Source organism: Paramormyrops kingsleyae, chromosome 1, assembly GCF_048594095.1.
Source record: "Paramormyrops kingsleyae isolate MSU_618 chromosome 1, PKINGS_0.4, whole genome shotgun sequence".
Taxonomy (NCBI): domain Eukaryota; kingdom Metazoa; phylum Chordata; class Actinopteri; order Osteoglossiformes; family Mormyridae; genus Paramormyrops; species Paramormyrops kingsleyae.
Window position 1 is genome coordinate 63,927,961 of NC_132797.1, and position 22,364 is coordinate 63,950,324.

At 50.2% G+C, this 22,364-nt stretch overlaps 1 long non-coding RNA gene across 2 annotated transcripts; it reads right to left on the reverse strand.

The window, feature by feature from the left end:
- Positions 1-12,364: 12,364 nt before the first annotated feature.
- Positions 12,365-15,199, reverse strand: LOC140578878 (uncharacterized). Of its 2 annotated transcripts, XR_011983175.1 has the most exons (4): positions 14,947-15,199; positions 14,223-14,364; positions 13,527-13,700; positions 12,365-12,707 (listed from the first exon to the last, which is right to left on the reverse strand). It is a non-coding gene; the product is annotated as an uncharacterized lncRNA (long non-coding RNA). The 2 variants fall into 2 exon arrangements; XR_011983174.1 differs by lacking the exon at positions 12,365-12,707 and having other exon boundaries at positions 12,960-13,700.
- Between the last annotated feature and the right edge of the window lie 7,165 nt (positions 15,200-22,364).

The following is a 22,364-nucleotide window of genomic DNA, read 5'->3' on the forward strand; positions in this document are numbered from 1 at the left end:
AGAAACATCTGCTTCAGTTTTCCAGAGCCTGGAGATGCTGCACCGTGGCCCCACCCTGCGGATAGAGGCTCCAGCATCTGCCCCATGGAGGTCAGTGCTGGGAGGAGGGCTTATTTTAACATGAGAGGTTTAAGTACTCTTTTGTTCTGGAGTCGGATCTCAGTGCAGCTGGAGATAAATTAAGGGTCCCTTTGCCCCAGCTTTTTCTACCCACCCACCCACTCCCCCTGCAGAGCCCTACTTTAGCTGTGATTCAGGGGGCCTGTCAGCACAACCCTGCGCTGCTGGGGGAGGGGGGGATCCAGCCCACAGCACCCAGCTCTGGGGGGGCACAGCGTGGAGGAAAGCCCCCCCCCCACCACGTTCCACATTCCCCCGATCCTAAGAGCCCCCTCCTCGGTCACGTTTACACTCCGAGGGCTGTAGTATAGCGTGAAAGACGCCATACCCCACCCCCCCACCCCCCCCCCCGCCGATGCATGGGGCCCCACGTTCCGCATCTCCCCAATCTTAAGAGCCCCTGCCCCAGTTACGTTTACACTCCGCAGGCTGTAGTACACCCTGGAAGAGAGCCCCCCCCCCCCCCCCTCCCCGATCCATGGGGCATCCAGGCCATCGAGACGCAGCCACCAAGATTCATTTTCTTTCGGTAAAAAAAATAGAAGTTTTCAGAAACTTTTTTGACTGTATTCAAACTTTCATACTTTGTTCCCAGAGTAGTTTAGAGCCAGTTTCTCAGCTCTGAAAACCTGTCTCCTCGGAATGCCGAGGTGAGAAGGGGGGGGGGGGAACACGGACGACAACACGGAGGACGAGAGGGCGGAGGAGAGGAGGCGCGCGGGCCGCTCGGCGGCGGAGCGTGTGATCGCACCTCCTCCAACAAGCATCAACGCACACGGATTCATCATCACATCGCCAATTAGCAGCGAACAGAGCCAGGAATAGAAGACCGGAACATTCTAAATGGGAACGGGCGCATGGCGGACAACCACGAGGGCGGTGCGTGCCAGCAGGAGAAAGAGAAAGAGGCGGCGGCTCCGGGATCGAAAAAATTGTCGCCCAGACGCATAAAGACTGATGTATGCCGATATGTGATCATTTTGACGTGATCCTGGAACACAGACTGCTGCAGGCGTGTGTACAAGGACGGGGCCACGGGGGCTGAAAGCTGATTGGCCCCTGGAGTGTCACCTCTCCCGTCACTCACCGATTCAAAACATTTCATTGGCTAATGATAAGGTTGGTCCCCTAGAATCGCCCCAACATGAGTGCGGCAATGAAAGACACATTCAGCATGTTTGCCCTCTAGGTGGCGTCTCAGAGCCAGGACTCCTGCACAGAAGATGCTACATCACTGTAGGCAACCAGTTTATCATGGGGACAAGTCGGCGTGCCCAGGAACTCGTGATGGAGTAATAACTACAGACGCGGAGGGTGGTGGCCCGACTGCCTGGAGAGACACATGGAGGGGGGAGGTGTCCTGCTGAAAAGGAGCCGTATTAGATGCACCTTGGCCAACCCGCTCCACTCTCTGCCAAAACTCTAGGGCCATGATGATCCCAGGGCAGGGGCGGCTGCTCGGGGACCAGTCAAGGGTAACTGAGGACCACAAATACCCCAGACTCCACCAAGGTCAGAGTCATGTAACGGAGTCCTCTGATTGGGCTGTTAAATCAGGTCGCTGACGCCACACAGAAACACTGCCGTTGCCTCCCACTCCCATCCCTAAACGCTTGGTGGGTGGGATTAGCCTGATTTTTACCCCTGGGCCTACTAAACAGACCAATAAGATGGGAGGAGAGTTAAAAAAAAGTCAGTGATTGACAGTGTGAGTTAATCCCGCCTTCATATGGTGCCTGTGCCACCTCTTTATAGGTGTTGCTCTGAAACATACCCGCTGGGCAACCCATATGGCAAGTGACAGAGTCTGAGACTCCACCCCCCTCTGTCCCCACGAGTGGTGACTTTAGTAATGAGAGCCCACTGAGGGCCTGGAATACCTGGACAGTGCTCCACGCCTTTGTGACATTGGGAAAGGACACCCTTTAAGGCACAAATGCCCTCTATCATATTGCGAACAAGCAGAGCTGAAGGCCAGGCTCACGTTCAAGTCGGACATGCCACAGAAGGCCTGCATCTGGGGGAATACAGGATCATCTGTGGAGGCTGCGGGGCTAATAGCGTTTATCGTTAATTAAAGGACACAGGTTTCTCTGAAGCGTAAACACATAGGGAGGGTATTAGGACCAAGCCTGCTAAAGAATGTTACCTTATAAGGGCACAGCCAGGGGGCAGATTTAGCAGAAAGTCAGAGTCACAGTGAGGAAAGTCCGCGCAGGAAAAGCTCACAGAGTGACAGCTCCAGCACGGAGAAAGGTACCTTCACGGAAAACCATCCCGACAGTAGAGGAAAGCCACGGCACAGGCACGTGGTGGACAGATGGGCCCCGCGGAATCCTGTTCTCAGCAGAGAAGGTGTCTTGGGGCTTTTAATCATCGTGGTGTGCTGTCACAGGCCACGCCATAACATTTCAGAAGCGCTTTTCTATCGACCCGGCGACGCAGCCGGAAATAAAAGCCCAATATTCCGGCAGGTGGAATTTATTTAGCCAGTCATCCTGCAGTCACTAATTGGATTCTTGGGATGTTTCCATGTATGGGAGCCCCCCCGCCCCCCAGCCTAGTGTCACCAAAATGATCGGAACGTGGGTGCCAGAGGACTTTCTGTGTGTCCTGCATGTTGCCAAATCTCTGCGGCAGGTGAGGGGGGGGGGTTATCCGCTATCATGCCAGATGCAGGAGATCCGTGAGCCGCCGTTTCCGCAGCAACGTGCCAGACGGCGTCAGGCATCAAACCTGCGCTCGGCTATCATCGCCACGCAACACAGTCCCCGGGTCATCTCTCAAAATAGAGCTGCCTTCTTCCCTGTTTTCTTTGAGGACGCTGTGTTGATTTGGAGGTTAATCTGAAGCCCCAGACAAAACGCGGTGCGTGTTGGACAGACATAATCCTCCCTGCGTTCCGACGGCTGGCGACGGCTTAGCATATGCCAGACTGAGCTCCATGGCACCTCCCCACAGGTGCAGTTCAATCACAAACACCTTTTTACTGTAGTGGAAACAGTCTAAAAGGTGGCACATTAATAACTGAGGTAAGAAACTGCAAAACAGGAAACCTTTGGTCTCGCAAACACATAGACACTGGGAAAGAGTATGCAAGGTGACACTTGCAAACAAAGAATGATCACGCTCCCATGCATTTTACTGAGAACTGGATAACAACAAATGAAGACACTGGTGAGTAAGATTATGTGAATCGTGGACAACACTCTGTCGAGGCCGATTTAAAGATATACTTTGGGCATATTGGATGAAATATGACATGAAATATGAGAAAGACATCACAGCAATGCTGCAGGATCATATTCATTTAATGCCTCAGCCAAAAGCAAACATTTGAACAGCGAGGAGCTGAGACACTGTGCAAATGATTTTTCTGCTTGAATTACCAGATGATAGATAACCTGATGCTTTCAGAAATCAAATTACTCACCTTCATGAAATGAATTAGTGTTAACACCTAGTATGTAGTTTTTGCAATAGGTATATGTAATTCTTACCTGCTGTCAGTCTTCAGGGTGTAATTGTGATACTCAACAAAATTAAAACTGTGCTCTATAGTTACACTTTTTGTCTCCACAAACACCTCCTGTCTTCCAGTAATCAGGCACACGTTTTAGATTTTGCAGAATGCCCCTAGCAGAATGGCTAGACCCAGCTGTCATTCAGACTTGCTCAGATGTGAGAGCCTTTCCCCTCTGCTTAAATGCTTCTACCACTTTCTGCTGTTGCTGAGAAAACCAGGAGGAAAAATATTCATTTTTCAGCCCCTACTGATGGTGAATTTTAATGAGGGACCTGTACAACTCAAACATCAGTGGTAAAGGTTATATCCCTCTTGTGTTTTTTTCTGTCTGCTATCGCAGTGCAAATTGTTTTTCTGATTGTACTAATGAACCAGTTTGAGGCGAAGCTGGTGGGAGTGGTGTGGCATCACCGAAAGAGGAGACTGGTATCTCCAGAAGAGCGAACAGGTATCTCCAGAGATACGATAAATGTGTGTATCCTAAAAGCCCTGCATATGCCCACAACACATAGGCAAAGAAATAAATACCCACTCCCCAAAATGTGCACCTGCTCCAGAAACTCCGAAGAGTACCACCCATCCTTACATGTACATACTCCAAAAGTGGATACTTACCCTGTAAACACACTATGTCCCCAACTTTACCCGCTTAGTCCAGGTTGGGCTTAGGACAAAATGTCCCCATGGTACCCAACTCATCCCACCTGGGCCCTCCCTAGGACCAGACCGAAGACAGCAGGCCGGTCCTATTCACATAAACAGGCTCAAAGCAGCTCTCCTCAACATCCCTTTTGGTGAGACACTGGCAGCAGGCAAGGTCACATGACACACGCCTCTCCCCAGACGTGACCCTCCCCCACCCCTAGTTATTTTTACCTGCTGTGGATAAGCGCAGGTACCCCCATGTTCTAATGGACACCCCCCTGAAGAGTATTCTGTCACCACCGTCACCTTCTTGATGCCATCTAATAAGACTTCCAGCGCCCCCCCCCCCCCCCCCCGCATGGCACATGAAGGCTGCTGGGAGATCAGCCTCTGCCACCCCCCCAGCCAATCAAAGCATGACACCCCCCCCCCGCCCCCCAGCTTCCTGTGAATCTGTAGCGATTCCTGTCTGCCTCATGCAGGCGATTCTGCAGTGTGACGCCCCCCCCCCCCACGCTCAAAGTAACGATCAGCCCTATGGTTGGGGGGGCACCACACCTCTCTGGGTTAACAGAGGGACCCCGGGCAGCCCATCTGCTTATCTGTTTTCTCTTTTCCGCTTTCGGCCTCTGTAATGCTGTTCCTGTGACCTACGTCAGTTTCCGGACGCAATCTCATCGCATTTGCATGGTGCCCGTCTGCGGCTGTGGCTTGGGCCACTGGGTCGGAGGGGCGGCTCAGATTGGAGCCTGTGGGTCTGAACGAATCACAATGTTTAAAACAAACAGGTCAGCACGTCACCGATTCACACTCGCAAATTTGGCCAGACGGGTGCATTTGCAGGTGGTGTGAGGCTCAGCAGGTTTGGACGCTATGTATGTGATCGGAAGGTCACCTTTTAAAATCCCGCGCTTGGACCCCTGAGTAAGAGCTTTAACCCCCGATGTCTGACCCTGTTGTCGAGAAATAAACAAAATCACTTGACAGCTGAAATCTAACCCTATGACTGAGGAACTTCAGAATGTTAAAAGGTGCTAAGATAAGATGGTTGTGGTCCTGGAGCCCAGAATCATGCAACAAGCAGTGCAATGTGTAGGATTGTTTAATGACACTCCCAGTGATGATTTTAATACTACTGTTCTCCTTCAATGTTAGGCAGGTGTTGCGATTTGCAAATAGAAGTAATTTAACATTTAAGAGCTGAATATATTCAACTAAGGGTGTAACTTTGGTTTGAACCCTGGGGGGTTGAAGTCTCCGCCCATTTAGGGGGAGACATGATTATTGGAGATGGTACACCCCCCCATTCCCCCATAGTTTACGCCCATGTCTTCAATGTAGCTCTCTGTACATGAGATGGCCTAAATTCATGAAGCATGAAGCTGTGACAGGATGGTTTCCTGTCTTCCACACAGCCGGAATGGGCCGTAACCATGGCGGCGCTCTGCCTGACGCCCTGTCGCTCCTGGATGCTGCCCGGCCGGCCCTGGGTCTGTGAGGCCGCTTCCACCTGCAGAGATGGTGACATTATGCTCGCACATCCGGGCTCGTTAGGCCCTGCATGTTATTTAAGGCTCGGCCGGGATAACGATCGCGAAACGCCCTGCGGCCGCTCAGCAGGTACGTAATTTAGCCCGTTTTGAGCGGAGAGCCAGTCGCAACAGTGATTAAGACATGACAAATCGGCCTTCCAGGCACCGCGCGCCCGCTCCGCCAGACAGAGTTAAACGATCGCCCTGCACAGTGAGCGCAGCGGAAGCTGGCCCCCGGGGGGCGCCGGACCTAAGATTAGGATGACATTTCTGAAAAATCCATGAGAGATCGGCCAGGGCTTGGGGTGGGGGGACAATTAGCGGCCCAGGAAAACAGACGGGGACAATTTCTCTGAGAGGAGCGAGACACAGTTTGTGCTGTCCGTGTGGCGTGAGTCACCACCCACGCAAGCGACTGGCTGAACCGGCAAACCCAAAAGACACCCAACGGGCCCGAACCAGTCTCTGAACCACTATGCCTCCCATTGTCACTTTAATAAAGTAATAGATATAACAAACTTATAACGAACAGGTGACTTTGTTAGCGATGTTTCTCCACACAAGGTGTCTGCAGGTAGCTGACTCATTCCCTCTGGCACTGAGTTACATGTACTGGGACCAGGACACCCACTGCCAGGCCCCTACCGCCCCTGCAGCCCCCTGCGATGAGCTGTATGGGGGGGCAGAATGGAGTGATGGGCAGTGAGTGTCCTCCCCTGCACTTTGGACGAAGGTGATCTCACACTCAGCAAAATTTTATAGGATTCTCCACATACCCAAATTTTGGCTTCTATGTTGAAGCCAGCTGATTTATCAGAGTGTGAGCGTGACTCTCAGCACATGCATGTATGTCAGTGCGTGTATGAGCATGTGCATGTATGTGTAAGCGTGTGTGTCTATAAATGTGCGAGTGTGTGTGTGTCGACGTGTGTGTGAAACTGTGCGTGTGAGCGTGAATGAGTATGTGCGAGCATAAGTGAGTGTGTAGGTGTAAGCGTGAGTGTGTGTGTGAACATGTGAGAGTGTGTGTATAAGTGTGAGTGTGTAAGTGTTACTGTGTAAGCATGATTGTGTGTTTAGGCATGAGCGTGGGTGTGTGTGAGCATGTATGAGTGTGTGAGTGTCTGTGTGTTTGAGCATGAGTGTGTGTAAGCATGAATGTATGTCTGTGTGAGTGTGTGTGTGAGCGTGAATATGTGTGCAAGGGTGAGTGTGTGAATGTGCCTGAACATGAGTGTGTGTATGCATGAGTGTGTAAGTGTGTTTGAGCATAAGAGTGTGTGTAAGCATAAGTGTGTGAGTGTGAAAGTGTGTGAGTGAGTGTGTGAGCGTGAATGTGTGCTGCACCTTCACTTTTTCATTCTGCTGGCCCTTTTGTGGCATTACTCCCCTGCTGGCACGGAGTGGGATGGGGGGGGGGTGGCATTTTATCAGGGTGTGATGAAGAGGAGCCATGGAACAGCAGGGGTATGTGTGCAACAGGGGGATGGGCTACCATTTTTCACAGCACTGTCCCGAAGGCTCTGCAGCACGAGAGGAACACGGCTGGAGGGTGCAGGGGGTGGGGGGAGTATACAGCAGGCGGCGTGCCAATTAACACCCTGAAACGCACCCCCCCCCCACCACCACCACTGCCGTTGCCGAATGTTTTTTCGAACGCCCCTGCCACAATCTGCCATCTCCTGCCTCCCCCCTCCCCACTAGGAACAGCAAGGGGGGAGCATTGAACCTGTGAAAAAAAGTTGGATTTCAGGGATGTGAGATTATTGTCCCTGCCCCCCCCCCCCCCTTAAATGCCAGTGGCATTTAATAACGTCACCTGACTTCCTGAGCTCCTGAGTAACACCATGCTGTTATTTTTACTTTGCATTTTCTTTATTTTATGAGGTGGGGGGGGGGGTGGTCTGGTTAATGTAAAACACAGCAGGTCGGCCTACAGAAGAGGCCTATAGAATAGTGCCCCATCCCCCCACCCCACTCCACACCGCCCACAATCGGCCCTGGAGCGTTAGCAACACGGATTCCCATTTTAGCTCCAGATCCTGTCGGAAAAGCTCTCCCACGTGCTGCGGGCTGCCGCTCCGTCGTGTTCTGAAGCATTGGTGGTCCACAAGAACAGGGGACCCCGTACCCTGGAGCAGTCAGTCCATTAGGTGGCAACCTAGGGCACCGTCTAATGAAGGGGTGCCAATTTAGCACTGATTTCCCTTTGTCTCAGACAGGAGGCGCTGGCACTGAAGCTACGTGTGCTTCTACCGGGCCTGCACTACCTGAGCAGATCAGAGCACTCTGGGAGCTGGATAGTCGCCATTGCTTACAGGAGGGGTCTCTCTGTGGGATTAGCTCCTGACTGCAGGGATTCATGGGAAGTCCAGTAATAAACCCAGGACAGAATGAGAGCTTGTACCCCATTGGTCCAAAGCAGAGTGGGGCCACATTCCCCAGCGACACACAGCCTGTCCCAGTTCGGCTCATAGGGATGGTGATCGCATCACTAACATACAGTGTCTGTGTGACTGTGTGTTTTGCGCATAACATTTGCGAAATCACGGATATCAGAGTGCGGGAAATTGCGACATATGCTCCAGAGCTCTCCAGTGATGCGGGGGCTCGGAAATAGCAGCACTGTACCACCGGAATGAGCCACAAGTCGCCCCCGCACACCTCCACCTGCACTGCTCCCTGCCCCCCCCGGGGAGGGAATAATGGAGGCAGCAATAAGTGCGTCGAGCTTCCTGTACACAAGGAGTGCCGGCTTGGCGAGTAGAGGGTGGGGGGCAACTCCGCTGCCAGGCAACTGGCACAGCGTTAGCACTGCGGGCTGGGGGGGTTGTGGCACGATTTATTACGATGCGTGGTTTTAAAAATGAATAATCGGACAGCAACACAGTAAACAAAGTGTGTCAGAACAGGCCAAAGGAAAGAAGGATAGCTTTACGTGGAGATTTACCACTCCGAGAGGTTAAGGGTGTGAAGACAAAGTTAGGAAAGATTATCTGGAGCTTTCTAGGGCCTTTTGGAGTGCTGGACACTGGACGCACTGCTTAAACCGAGGCGGTGATTTAAACAGTGTGTCAGGCCACGTTAATCTGGGTCTATTTGCTTGGGTCTCTCCTGGGTTTGCACCTTTCGGAGAGGGGATTTGTGGGAAATTTGTAATGAGATTACAGGGGGCGATGGGAGGCGTGGGAGCTCGTGAAGGATGATTACGCTCACACAGGATATCAGTGTCTCTCCATCTCCTGCCATGCTATCGATTTTCCCAGGACAAGCCTCTAAACGGATCCTGCTCACACAATTCCTGATAGATTTGGTTAAAACTGTGGGGGGTGGCTGTTTAATCCAGGGGCCAAACTCATTTGTTTTATTCCTATTTTTCTTTTCGTCCCACTACTAGCCAGAGACAGGCTATTTTTCTTTAAAATAAAAAGGTTCAGGAGCCGACGTATTGCCTGAATGCCCATATCCCTCCCCCATTATTAAGTGGCCCATTCCATCGCTCTGCCATCCATGCGCCTGAACTGGTGCCAGATGCAGGGCTGAGGGATGGTGCATTAGCCAGGGGATAAGACATAGGTGGCGCTAACTGCAGATGGCAGTAGACTCGAACCCCAGTTATAGTAAGCAGGGCTCTTCACTGGGATTGCCCCATTAGGTATCTCCGTCTCCATGGGGGCAGGGAAGGAAGCAGGGGCTCCTTCCCTGGTGGGCTTGTGGGGGACATCGAAGCCCCAGGGACAGACAGTATGGTTCTGAGGAGATCTGCAGTCGTCCACATCATTACTGGGTGTGAAGGGAGGAAAAAGAGTCAATTAAAATGTGAAAATGTGAGAATGCACCGTTGGATGTTCCCCAGGGTCGCAGAGGGCGTTATCCAGGGAGGATCCATCGACACACTGTCCAGTGAGGGTGCTTGTGTGTGTCTGTATGAGTATGAGTGTGATTGTGTGTAATTGTGTATGTGTGTGAGTATGCGTGTGTCTCTGTCTGTGTGGTGTTTGTGTATGTGTGTGTGTATGTGTGTGAGTGTGCGTGTGTCTCTGTCTGTGTGGTGTTTGTGTATGTGTGTGTGTGTGTGTGTGCGTGTGTGTCTCTGTCTGTGTGGTGTTTGTGTATGTGTGTGAGTGTGCGTGTGTGTCTCTGTCTGTGTGGTGTTTGTGTATGTGTGTGTGTATGTGTGTGAGTGTGCGTGTGTGTCTCTGTCTGTGTGGTGTGTGTGTATGTGTGTGTGTATCTGTGTGGTGTTTGTGTATGTGTGTGTGTATCTGTGTGGTGTGTGTGTATGTGTGTGTGTATCTGTGTGGTGTTTGTGTATGTGTGTGTGTATCTGTGTGGTGTTTGTGTATGTGTGTGTGTATCCACACGGTTCTCTCCTGTTCCAACTTCTCCCCTCCCTGATTCTAGCACAAGAAGTCACCATGTCACCCTCTTTGATGTGTGGCCTCTTTCTTTACCCCCAATGCAGCGGAGAGGACGAGGCCCCAGCGTCCCTGGGCGGGGGGGTGGTGGGGGGGGGGGGGGCGCTCGCCTCCCACTCCCTCCCAGGAGGCCTTGTGCTGCCGGGCGGAAGCCCAATGGCTCCACGCAAGTAGGCCACTCGCTTCGGAGATACAGCAAAAAGGAGGAGCGGGGGGGCCCGGGGTGCGGCTAACTGGGTTAGCGTCACCGAAGGGGGGCACCGGACAATTGGGCGGCGGGGAGAGAAACCCGCACGCTGAAGTCCACTAGCTCAAGACAGCCATTATGACGATTTTACACACGCCCCCTACAATCTGTGAAGGTTCGAGGTTCTTGTGGTCCAGCATGACTCAGATGGGTTAAATGGGTCAGAATGTGTCCCACGGATGGAATCAAACAGGAGTGCTGGCTAACTGGGCCATAAAAATCTGTAAGACTCCATAAAGCAGACGTGTTTCATTAACAGATAAATGGCATCTATCCCCACACTCTGCAATGGCATTTCAATATATTTCCTGGGGGCGGTTTACCCATCACCTCCATAAGATAGAACGCACAGCAAAGATATCTCTTCACACTGTTTGCCTTAATAAGCTTGGTGTCTAAAAAAGGGATTTTCCAACATATGAATATTTATCTCGGAAAGATTGGGGCTCGTTCCGCCATCTGAAAGGCGAACGATGTCTCATTGGCTGGTGGCCGTTGCCATGGGAATGACAGGACGGGATTTCTGGTCCAGGAAGTCCAGCTGAAGTGCTGGAGAACAGGCATAATGTGGCATCTGACTATCTTCTTCATGGGGATCTGACTGCTGATTAAACCTGTGGATATTGTAGTGGTTGTGACCTGAATCTCACTAGGGGCTTACTATTGGACCTTTATGCCAAGAGTTTAGCCAAATAGGCTGGATAAATTATCCAGGTTTGATACAGAAATAGCAGGCAACACAACAGTAACTCCTGCCACAAGGACCCAATTCACTAATATGCATTCAGGTAAGGGACCATCCTTAAAGGTAACAGCAACAGTCATCCTAGGGATTGGAAATCTTGTTTGCGGGTCCAGTCGCCTTGTTGCCACACTGGGTTCGAACCCTTCTGTCAGCACACTGTCTGGAGGACCTGAGGAGTAGAGAGACCGTGCCTGAAGGCTGTCAGGAAATCGTGCATCACCGTAACGAGACCGCTCACTCGCGGTCAGAAGCCAGTGCTCACAACGACAAGGAGATTTACTGGGACCATGTGGCTGCAGACGGGGCACAGATCAGGCAGCAATGAGTCCTAACTGGGATGAATAAATGTTCTGGATAATCTGGCAGGTTTTTCCTGGCTGTCCTGTCAAGCTTTGGCCCTTTTCTCCGTGCACAGAGATAACAGGCTCCGCTTCAGCCCTTCAGCTCCGGAAAAGGGCTTTTTGTTCCGCTGCCGTGGTTAGAGAAACAGGGCTGTAAACCTGACAAACAACATGGGGGGGGGGCAGCGGGGGGGCACCGGCTCTGGCTCTCTCCCCAAGATCTGCAGCTTTGTGCTGTGAGAAGATAAACGGCACTGGGGTGCGTGGGATGCCCCCCCCCCACCCCCACCCCAGAAGCCCAGCAACAGCACACACTATCCCTTGGCGAGTTTCACAGTGGAGATTGGGGGGGGGGGGTTGGTGTTCCTTTGAGGGGGGGGGCACATGCCTCTGAGCCCCAGAGCCGCTCAGAAGGAAACGGCAGCCAGCATTCCTAGGATCGCACATCGATCTCCCCCCCAACCCCATGCAGCATTCACTCAAGCCCGTAGGGTGGACTCTTTCCCATAAGGCTTTGCGAAATATCATCCGTTACATGAAAACCTGGACCCAGGGCTGAGCACTCTGCACTGGGGGGGAGGGGGGTGTCATCCAAAGGCAGTACTTCCCAAGAGCACCAATGGAGTCGAGATCTTCTCCAGGCATGGGGGGGAGTTAGATGGGGGAGTCGGAAGGTGGGTGTGAGTCCACAGCAGACTCCCACACGTGGGGCGGATAACCAACAGTCTCCTGCAATGACTTCGGCCTTATGAGCCAGAAAAAAAATGACAATTGCTCATATCTTGTTAAGTTTTTTTTTTTTTTTAATTTTCACCCCATCTCATTGGCTGCTTCCCTGGTGGCATACAGAACTATTATTTTTAACGCCTGACATACAGCAGCACGCATAAGCAAAAGGGAACATTCTGTTGGACTGTGTGAACCAAACAAATACCACCGGGGCCAGCCCCCATCCCCAACAATGTCATTTTGCTTACCAATCTTATTTAGTAATGTACATTTTAAAGGGCAGTGACACATGTCTTAATGAGTGGTCACAGCCTGTATACATGCAGAAATGGAGTCGGCCAGAGCGCTCGAGCTGGGAGAGCATGCTGAAGAGGCTGCTGTGTGGTCTCCAGCATCGGCAGGATCTAGATGAAGAAACAAGGGCACTCAGGATTGGGGGGGGAGGGGGGGCACTTTGCTGAAGGTGCAGCTTGACCGTGGAGCGGATTCTCTCGTGAGGATGGCTTCGCCCGCTTCAGGCCGAGGACAGCGGGCGTTCAATAACACGACCTCAGGCCCCCCCAACCCCCCACCACCCCCCCGCCTACACGCGGCAGATCATAGGGACGGCGAGTCCGTCCCACTCTGAGCCGACATGTGAAGGGTAGCGCGTACGCCCACGCTCTGCTTCCGACGTGGGCTCTGTGGGAATGGGGGCTCGATCCATGGTGTAGCACCGGTGGGGAGAGGGTGTGAATGCCGTAGCTCCTGTTGGATTACAACTAGCCAACCATCGTAGAAGATCGGAGCAGCGAGAAAACGCCTCGATGGTTTTAAGTTTCACAAAATTTGGTGAACTGCCATTATGACGTTATACAGAGAATGAAATCCCTTTTGTGTTGGGGAGGGGTGGTGTTCTTAACTAAATCGTTTCACCACAGGCCTTCATATTCATAAATAAAACGAGTACTAATTTAAACAGAAAAGACGATGGTGAAATGGGTTGCCGGGTGGTCTCTCTTCTCGGTGAGGTCGTAAAGTGGTCGTAACATGGTCCTATAGGCACAACCATGTCAGCGACCGAAACGCATTGCTGTGCACAAGCCGGTATCGATCATCCCGCTGAACACCGCAAGTAAGATAGAGACCGGGACCCGAGGGGAGGAAGTGTGGAAGTTACCATGGAGACGGAGCGGGATGATAAGCGGCCCTCGGAATATGGAAGCGTTTCACAGCTTGCTTACTGTTTATAGAAACGCCGCAGACAGGTTAGCGGCTCCCCATCAAGCCGCGAAGCCGCGTGCCGCTACACCTGCTTTCCGCGGCTTTGCGGAGTGACATCTCACAGCCAGCTTGGGGGGGGGGAGGGGGGTGACGCCTCACTAATAAGCCACAGGAAAAGGTGTGTTTTCTCTCTGCTGATGAAGACAGAAGACTTAATTAGAGTCAGGTAAAGAATCTGGCTAAATGAGAACATAAGCATGACATCATGTCAGCTTACTTGTGGTTTAGATCTTAGAAAACCGAAGAAATTTTTATCAATTTTATAACATGTAACTCCATTCAGCAGGGATGTTCATGTATCTTGAGGTGAGGTTGACAGACTTGTTCAAGGTGAGGCCTCCTTCTGATGATCTGAGCACATTGCATTGTGTATATAAACCCTTGTGCACAGCTCCCCAGTTTCATGTTGTCATGTGTTTTGCACTGCAAGTCCTGTGAAAACCCTACCCTTGTCTCTTACTGTCTCTTGCATGTTATGCTGGAGGCCTTGGGGAACGTTATTCCATGCCACAGTACACCTGTGTATGTATGGTAGGACATTAAAGCCCACTTCACTTGACTTGACACAAACCTTTGGTTCGACAGGTCTGACTTTTCGTTCATGACTGAAACTCAACAAAAAGTGTGAAAATGAGAAACAGATTTTACTCCCTCACCTCTACACCGGCAGTTACACAACTGGAGACCAGCAGAATGTCCCCCTTGCCAGGATCCGATTATCCTCCCCTCTTTAATGATGGGTGGGGGGGCAGCTTCTGTCCTGGATCAAAGGTTTCCTCTACCACAGAGTTCAGAGTCCTGCTGCCATGCAGGGAAAAGGGATTCATATTATAAGCATTTTATAAGACTTTTTAGTATTTTAGCAATAAGTTTAACACGGTTAAGAAGTATCTCTGCGTTTGCCTAATCCTGCCTCCTTTCTCTGTGATTTCTGTCTTTCCAACCTGCCATTTTGGCATCAGGGTTGTTCACTTATGCATCGATTTATGACAAATACAATAAGAGTGATAAGGTCTTGATCTAGTGGTACCTATAACACAACTCATTAGCCAGAGCAACACGGCAAACAAGCCACCGAAAAATTACTTCTCAAAATACATCATCACTCGGTCATTTTACATACTGCTGTCAATTCAGCTAGTGTTTGCTCAATTTTGGTTTTGATTAATTAGAAATGAACAGAAATCCAAATTATTTGCAGCTTGATCAAGCAGGAGGCACACATTCCGTTTAATTTATTCAGCTATATGTCGCTTTGGAGTATTTCTGCTTAAATTATTCAAGCCCATCGATATCTCAGCCTTAACGGAGGTTAAAGACATTTGAAACCTGGGAACAGGGGAAATACAGATTTCTCAAATTATGCAAAAACTCACAAACCTCGCTCTCTCGTCGGCAGCCCGCTGTGGTCAAAGCACTGAGGAAGAAAAAAAAGCGTATGGTTAAGCTTTTCACACATGTTAGACTTGTACGGGTCTGATGCATATATATTGCACATTACAGAAGACAGTTTAAAGCCAGGAGTGAAGATGGTGCCCCTACTGTTAGCCAATCAGCAAGGCATCCTCGAGAAATCCCAGCATCCACTGGGGTGGGCAAGCACTTTGGCTCACATTACTGCAGCCCTTTAAAGAATGTGCTAGAACAAAACAACAGCTTTCTTCATTAGTGACACTGGCTTGCCTTTCACTGATTATCTTAATAAAATTTTTGCACCTTTGGGAAAATTTCACATACATAAGTATAGGGATATGCACACTAAACCTCACATTAAATTATTCTGTATTAATTTGATGCTTTTTTATGACTCCTTGTCCACATAATTGTAAAAATAAAAATGTCTACACCATCTCTAACTAGGTTTTTAATCTTACATCATAGATACCTATAAATAAGTTAGTTATCTGTATATAACTGTACATAGGAAGTAATGAGGTTATTGTTATACATCAGTAATTGTTGACTAAATGTGCTGTACAGATATTTCATTTCTTTTCTTTCACTCTTGCTTTCTTTCAGGTAATGTCTCTCTGCCAATAACGTCCCTTGTACATGTCCCCTGCCCCCAGTCCCCAGGTCATCTGGCACACAGGTGCGTGTCTTTATGTCCCAACCTCAGAGTCTGCCTGGAATGAGCAACCAGAACCAGGCATTTCCATGGCCATGAGAGACAAGGTGTTAGATCTGATCATCTCACTGATCGACAGACATTTACAGAACTGGTTCCACTTATTTGGGTTCAATTGCTCAAATAGCCAGACTGCCACCCAGAATCAGCTCTCTTTCTACATCAACAAAAAGAAATGAACAGAATGTTGTAAACAAAACTTGGAGGACCTCTCCCATCCCCCCCCATAGCCCCCACTGTGTCGTAAAAGGCAGAATATAACAGCACGTTATTATTGCGAGACCCCAACGACAGCCTTTGTCGCCCTACATCAAGACCATATGCTGTTTTCCCCAAAAAATAACACCGATGTCTGAGAGAGGAATAAATAAAAAGAGCAAACATACAGCGAATGAAGCATCAGCAATAAAGCCAGGAATGACCTGAGGGTCCCGGGTTAAATACGGGTGCGTTTCCATTGCCGGACAATCTCTCGTCTGGGCCGGGCTACTCTGCGCAGATCCACTGTGGACGACTGTGATCTTCGGACAACCTGCTTTGGGCACATGGTACACAGCGAACTGTGAAGGAGACATGAAGGGGGGGGGGGGGGAGGGGGGGGGTGCCACATGACAGAGCACAGAGAAGAGGAGCTGAACTTCTCACAGGGATGTTAGAACAGATTCCTGCAGTTAACCCTGACATCTTTCCATACTTATTTTATATAGAATTAATCAGATGGGGTGGCACAGTGGCACACTGGTTAGCCCTGTTGCTTCATAGCCCTGGGACCGTTGTCCAAGTGTCTGCCCTGACTCCATGTGTGTGGAGTTTGCATGTTTTCTCTGTGTCGCTGTGATGTTCCCTGCCCCCCCCCCCCACCCCCATAGTCCAAAAACATGCTGAGTTCAATTGGAGTTGCCTATAGGTGTGGTGTGTGTGACTGTGCCCTATGATGAGTTGATGCCCCATCCTGGGTTGTTCCCTGCCTTGCGCCTGTAGTATCCAGGATAGGCTCCAGAACCCCTGTGACCTTGAAAAGAGCAAGTGGTTTCAGAAAATGGATGGATGAATTTGCTAGAATTGCTCTCAGTCCAGCACATGGTCTTGCGATGATCTCTCCCTGCTTACTAAGCAAAACAAGCGTTTCGTCGGCGAGACAAGACGATTGGTTGGATATTCACATGCGATGCCAATTAGTGAAGAGCCTAGGTAGTCCCACCCACTATAGGCTTCATATCCGTGGATAATGAAACTGGAGTTGGGTAGCGGTCGCCCCGAGTGACGCAAATCCATTGCCCCGTGTCGGGTGGTGTGAATGAATGGCCACGCTAACAAGCACAATAGTCTGCGTGACGGGACATTAACCGCCCCGGACCAGGGGCGCTCCTGTCAGACTGCCAGAGCCTGTCTCTCCTCTGCGCCCCCCCCACCCCTCGCCGTCAGGGTCAGAGGAAGCCACTGTACCCAGGTTCACTTTTAATAAGGCCAGCAGAATGGCAGCAGCTGGACCCACATCTCCCAAACCGCACCCCCCGCTCCCTGGTGAGTAATGAGCATCTCCCTGCCAAATGTCAGGCGTGCCCCCATGCCCCCCGGCCTCTCTGCACCTGAGGCTCCCGACACCCCCTCACCGCCAGCCGCGGTCGAACCCCAACCTCGCGGCCACCCGTGCATGGTCATTACGGGAAGAGGGACAGACCTAGAGTAGGGAGAGCTGTAATGACATGCGGATGCTATGTTCCATGGAGCCTGTCGCCATGGTACCTCCTGGAGGGGAGAAAGTATGGAGGTGTTCTCGGTACCACTCAACCGGCGTTTCAGTGCCACCAAAATAACAAAAAAACAAGGTGGTCAGGACAATAAATAACAGCCACCATATTAATGGAGGGATAGTGACAGGCAGAGGGGAACGGTGAAGGGGATAGGGGGGTGTGGCGGGGACAACGTGTGACACGTGATCAATTTAGAGAGCTGCCCAAAAACGCCAGTGTGGCTGGATGACATTGTGTCAGCTGACTGACGATCTCCTTCAGAGCAAACCAGCAAAGACCAGTACAAACCAATATAAAGTGCTACAAACTGGTATACTCTAAGTTAAGTATATACCAGTCTACAAGCCAGCAAAGACCAGTACAGAATATTAAGCAGAATAGACTTGTATAGACTAACAATCTATGAAAGGGTTGTCAACTTTGGTTGACAAGTCTGCACATGCATTTAAATGTATGTAACAGTTTTATTACCTTGTAAATAGTCTGTAAGGTTTGCAAACTACTCCAGCACTGTTGAAGTAGCTAATTTTAGGCTTATAATGGAATAATACAGATATGCCATAAGATTTCTTGCACAAAATCTCACGGGAGAGGTGTGAGAGTTAGCAACATTGCTAAGAGCCAGTAAAGGCAAGTACAGATCGATATAAAGAGGTATAGACCAGTATAGATTGGTATACAACAAGCTTACAATCTACAAGCAAGTAAAGACCAGTACAGACTGATATAAATGGTATAGACTGGTATACACTGACAGACACTAAGCCCCCCCTTTTCAAATCTGGCCCTCGATTCCAAATCCAGGCCTTGTTTTCAAGTTTCCCAGGTAGTTAGCTTAATAATTTCTGGCTCTAATTGGCCAGAGGCTTCACAACTGGCTCTCAGGTAAAGGAAAGCTGGAAAACCAGCAGTGCTCGGCCCTTGAGGGCCGTGATTTGAATAGCCCTGCACTAACCTAACAATCTACGAACCAGAAAAGACTGGTACACACTGATATAAAGCAGTATAGACTGGTACACACTGATATAAAGCAGTATAGACTGGTACACACTGATATAAAGCAGTATAGACTGGTACACACTGATATAAAGCAGCATAGACTGGTACACACATTAGGCTAACAATCTACAAGTTGTCTAGCTGTCTCTCTAAAAGTTAGTGGCTGCTGACCATCAGAAAAAACAGCAGTCAGGGGAAAAAAACCCCTTCTGATGGATGATGAAAGACTACCCATGGTTTTTGCATTTCTGGGGGTCTCTCTCACTCACTTCCACCATGGATAACAATCCCTAACCCCAAGCCACCAAAACTTAGGAAGAAGAAACTACTGTAAACGGTTTATCCACTTTTAGTTTTCTTCCATAGCAGTTGAAGTTGGTTCCCAGCAGGTAGCTAAACGTCCACGCATCTCACCTTGGCTGCAGCGATGCGTCAAATTTGACTTCTATTATGGTCAAACATACGTTCACCTATCAAAACAGTGGCAGTGTGCTCACACCAGGTAATATTATAATAACACATATTGAATATACATTGATTTTGCAGATAAAATCATTCCCGTATTTCATCACTTTGTTTGAAATGCTCAAAGGAATCTGGTGGATGCGCCAAGGTCTGCGCATCAGGCAAAATCAAGTTTGGGGGGTATTTTTATTCACACGAGTCACCTTTCTCTCCTGGCTGTTATTAAATCTGACACCTATGGCCGTATTTAGTGGGAAAAACATAATTAATATAGCGGCAGGACGGAGTCAAAAACCAGCACTCGATGATATTTCCCACAATCCTGCGGGGAACAGATGTAATGACCTTGCTGCCTGCGCCTGTACAGAGGACACGGGGCACAGAGGGTGACAGGTACCAGTGGCTGGTTTCCACAGCGCCACCGAATGAACCGTGAGAGCTCCGGGAGGACGACCCCACTGGGCAGCCTGCGCCGGTCTGGGGCCAAGCTGCCCATCCGACCCGGTGGGAAGAGCGGCTCGCTATTCTCTGCATCATCACTTTCAGGAGCCAAACTTTTAATGATGAGGCTACAGAAATGTGTAACATCGCGAGTAAGGCGTTCAGCAGCTGTCAGGATAAAATGGATGTGTGCGCGCGACGCTAGGACGATGCCAGATTTTACGACTTAATTTAACTACTGAGAGTCATTAATTCTGATTTATAGAAACAAAAAGCCACAAGGCAGGGTTTCCGGCATAGGGAAATAGTCCAGGTTGCCTATTTTAATTTTTCCCCCTAATAAAGCATGTCTCCAGCCCTCTTATAGAGGAAATACAACAGCAAATGACCTGCTTTTGGCTCCGATTTCCACTGCATTCAAAAGGGTGGAAAAAAATGCACTTGTGTTACCTTACAGGCCGACCTACTGAAGCGGAAAGGGAAGAAATTCATTTATGCTAAATCCCACACCTGATTTTTCCCTCGAAAGAGACGGGAAGACGGAGGGAAGTGGTGACCTTCACGGGACGCGCGCCTGGGATCGGGATGGGGGAACACGGCAGGAACGCACCCCAGCAACAAGCCGCACCCTGACCTACTTTGGAGCCAACTGCTGATTGGCTGATCCTGATGAACCCTTCGCGACACCCCCATCCCCCACCCCCCCCAGGCCACGGGGCGGTTTTAATAAGAAGCAGATGCTGGTTTCTGTGCAGGGGCGGTGGAGGGTTTCCACGGGACACTCATATATACTTCAGGGATACATCACCCAGCATCCGAGTCACATGACAGTCCCGGAAGGTCGTTAGAACACTGCTTACTCCCGTTAATTAATTAATTAGCTCTATTGTTCATATGTACTGTATATAAAAATTAGGGTTAAGATTGAAGATTGAAGCACATACACTATATGGACAAAAGTACTGGGATACCCATAGCAACTACCGAAAATGGTCACATAAGCCATTCCCATTGCTGACATACAGGTGTATAATTAAGCTGTTTGATTCAGAATGAAGGTTGGGCAGCTTTTTCCATATAGTGTACTTTTCACTGCAGCCTTTTTAGGGAAATGTACACATAAGTAGATATAATTAACTGTCGAGTTATCAGAAAAATGATCTAGTGTGGGAGAGCAGTGTATAAACATGCAGCCTCCCAGCAAGTCCCACTACTGGTACCAGTAATATCTTATTGCTCCAGCTCCAAGCTGTCATCATCACCAGGAATTTCTGCTGCATACAGTACATGCCTTTCTGAAGGACACTAAAGCGGGTGATGACACACACTCACTGTATCACGGTAACAGGACACGTGCAGCACACCCCAGAGACACGCCTGTCCCTGGGGCCGACCCCGCCCCCTCAGCACCCTCACTCATATGAAATGGAATGGAAATAAAGACAGCATGCACCGCCCCCCCCCGCCCCCGCACACTAATTTCCTTGTTCAGTAATGCATATAGGAGAGCAGACCTAGCCATGGACCCCTGGCTGAGCCTGACGTCCCGCTTAATGATCCAGGAGACGGGTTGTCCTGAGCTCCGTCAGAGCCAGAGCGTAACCTGTAACAAGGCCCAGCAAGAGTGGGACCTTCACGGCATGGAATTAGCGTGAGAGTGGGAGGAGGCATGGCACCGTCAGGGATACGGGGACAGGAAACCAGGAACAGGGGCTAAGGAACACGCTGAGGGCTGCAGGATTTTGCATCTGTATGGAAGGATTACTCAATAGCAGATTGGGCGGTCACGTTCTAGAGTCTGACATAATATCATATCTGGGCTTTGGGGTTGACAAGGTCTGATACTTTTGTGGGGGGGGTGGGGGGGTGGGTGTTGCCTTCAGCTGCTAAGCTTGACCCTGGGGGGGGACATTTGACAGGGAGGCCCCCAGAAAAACCAGCAGAACAGGCTACCATGGAAAGGGGGTCACTGTCACTGGTCAGCAGGACCCGGACCCAGGGCTCAGTGTCTTTGGTGGAACCAGAAGCTCTGTCCATCTGTAAGGAAATCCAATGGTTCTGTGATGGGGAAGAAGAAAACTGCCAATGCCCATAAAGCCGGAGGGAAAGTCCCTTCTGACAGCCTCGTCCTCCCCGATTCCAATACTTACATGTGGTGGTTTATTGATCACTTTTATCATCCTTGATTAAACACAAGCAAGATGTTTGCGCCAACCACTAAGGAAGTAGAATGAACCGTCGTCAAGGTAATGGCCTGTATTGATATGGTCACACTATGCTGGGATTTATGGGACAAGATAAATGTCTACCTCGCATTTGACAGTTTCCCCCATCAGGGCTGTGTTGATGAGGGGTTTAATGCCTACTGTAACTGCTTAACGCAGAAGCGGCACTGGAGTGCGTAACCGGACAGCGCTGTGTCTCTGCGTGGTTATGTGATTCTACATGTGTGTCCCTTGTGCGGCAGCATGTCCGCGTGAGCCAGGTCTAACGAGCAGGCCGGCCCAGCCGGTCGCTAATGAACATGCGGGGGCCAGTGGAGCTTCCACAGGATGCCGGGGGGGAGCTGACAACTCCTGGGCTTCATTATGACTCGATGGGCGCCCCATTGCCCCCCGGTAACAAAGTCGACAGTATGCCGACAGATCCGGCGAACCCTGTAATGAATAGGGGGGGTGGGGGGGCAGAGCCACACCCACCACGTAACGCCACCGATTCCCATTCATTCGTTCACTTCCCCGCCACACCACCATCGGTGACACGATCACAGCGAATGTTCTGGAACGTGTCATTATTGTTCCCAATGCTCTCAGCGCATGTTTCTGCTCAGGCTGCAGCCACATGGAGCCTCTGACACATTTAACCTACTGATAGTGACTGCAGGTGCGTGACTCACTGTGGAGCGTCTCCCTGCCCAATGGTAACATACCAAACTTGGAAAGGCCTCAAGATGCCCTGAAACCCCAGGACTGTCCTCCCAACATCTCCCTCTGCATACAAATTCACTTCTT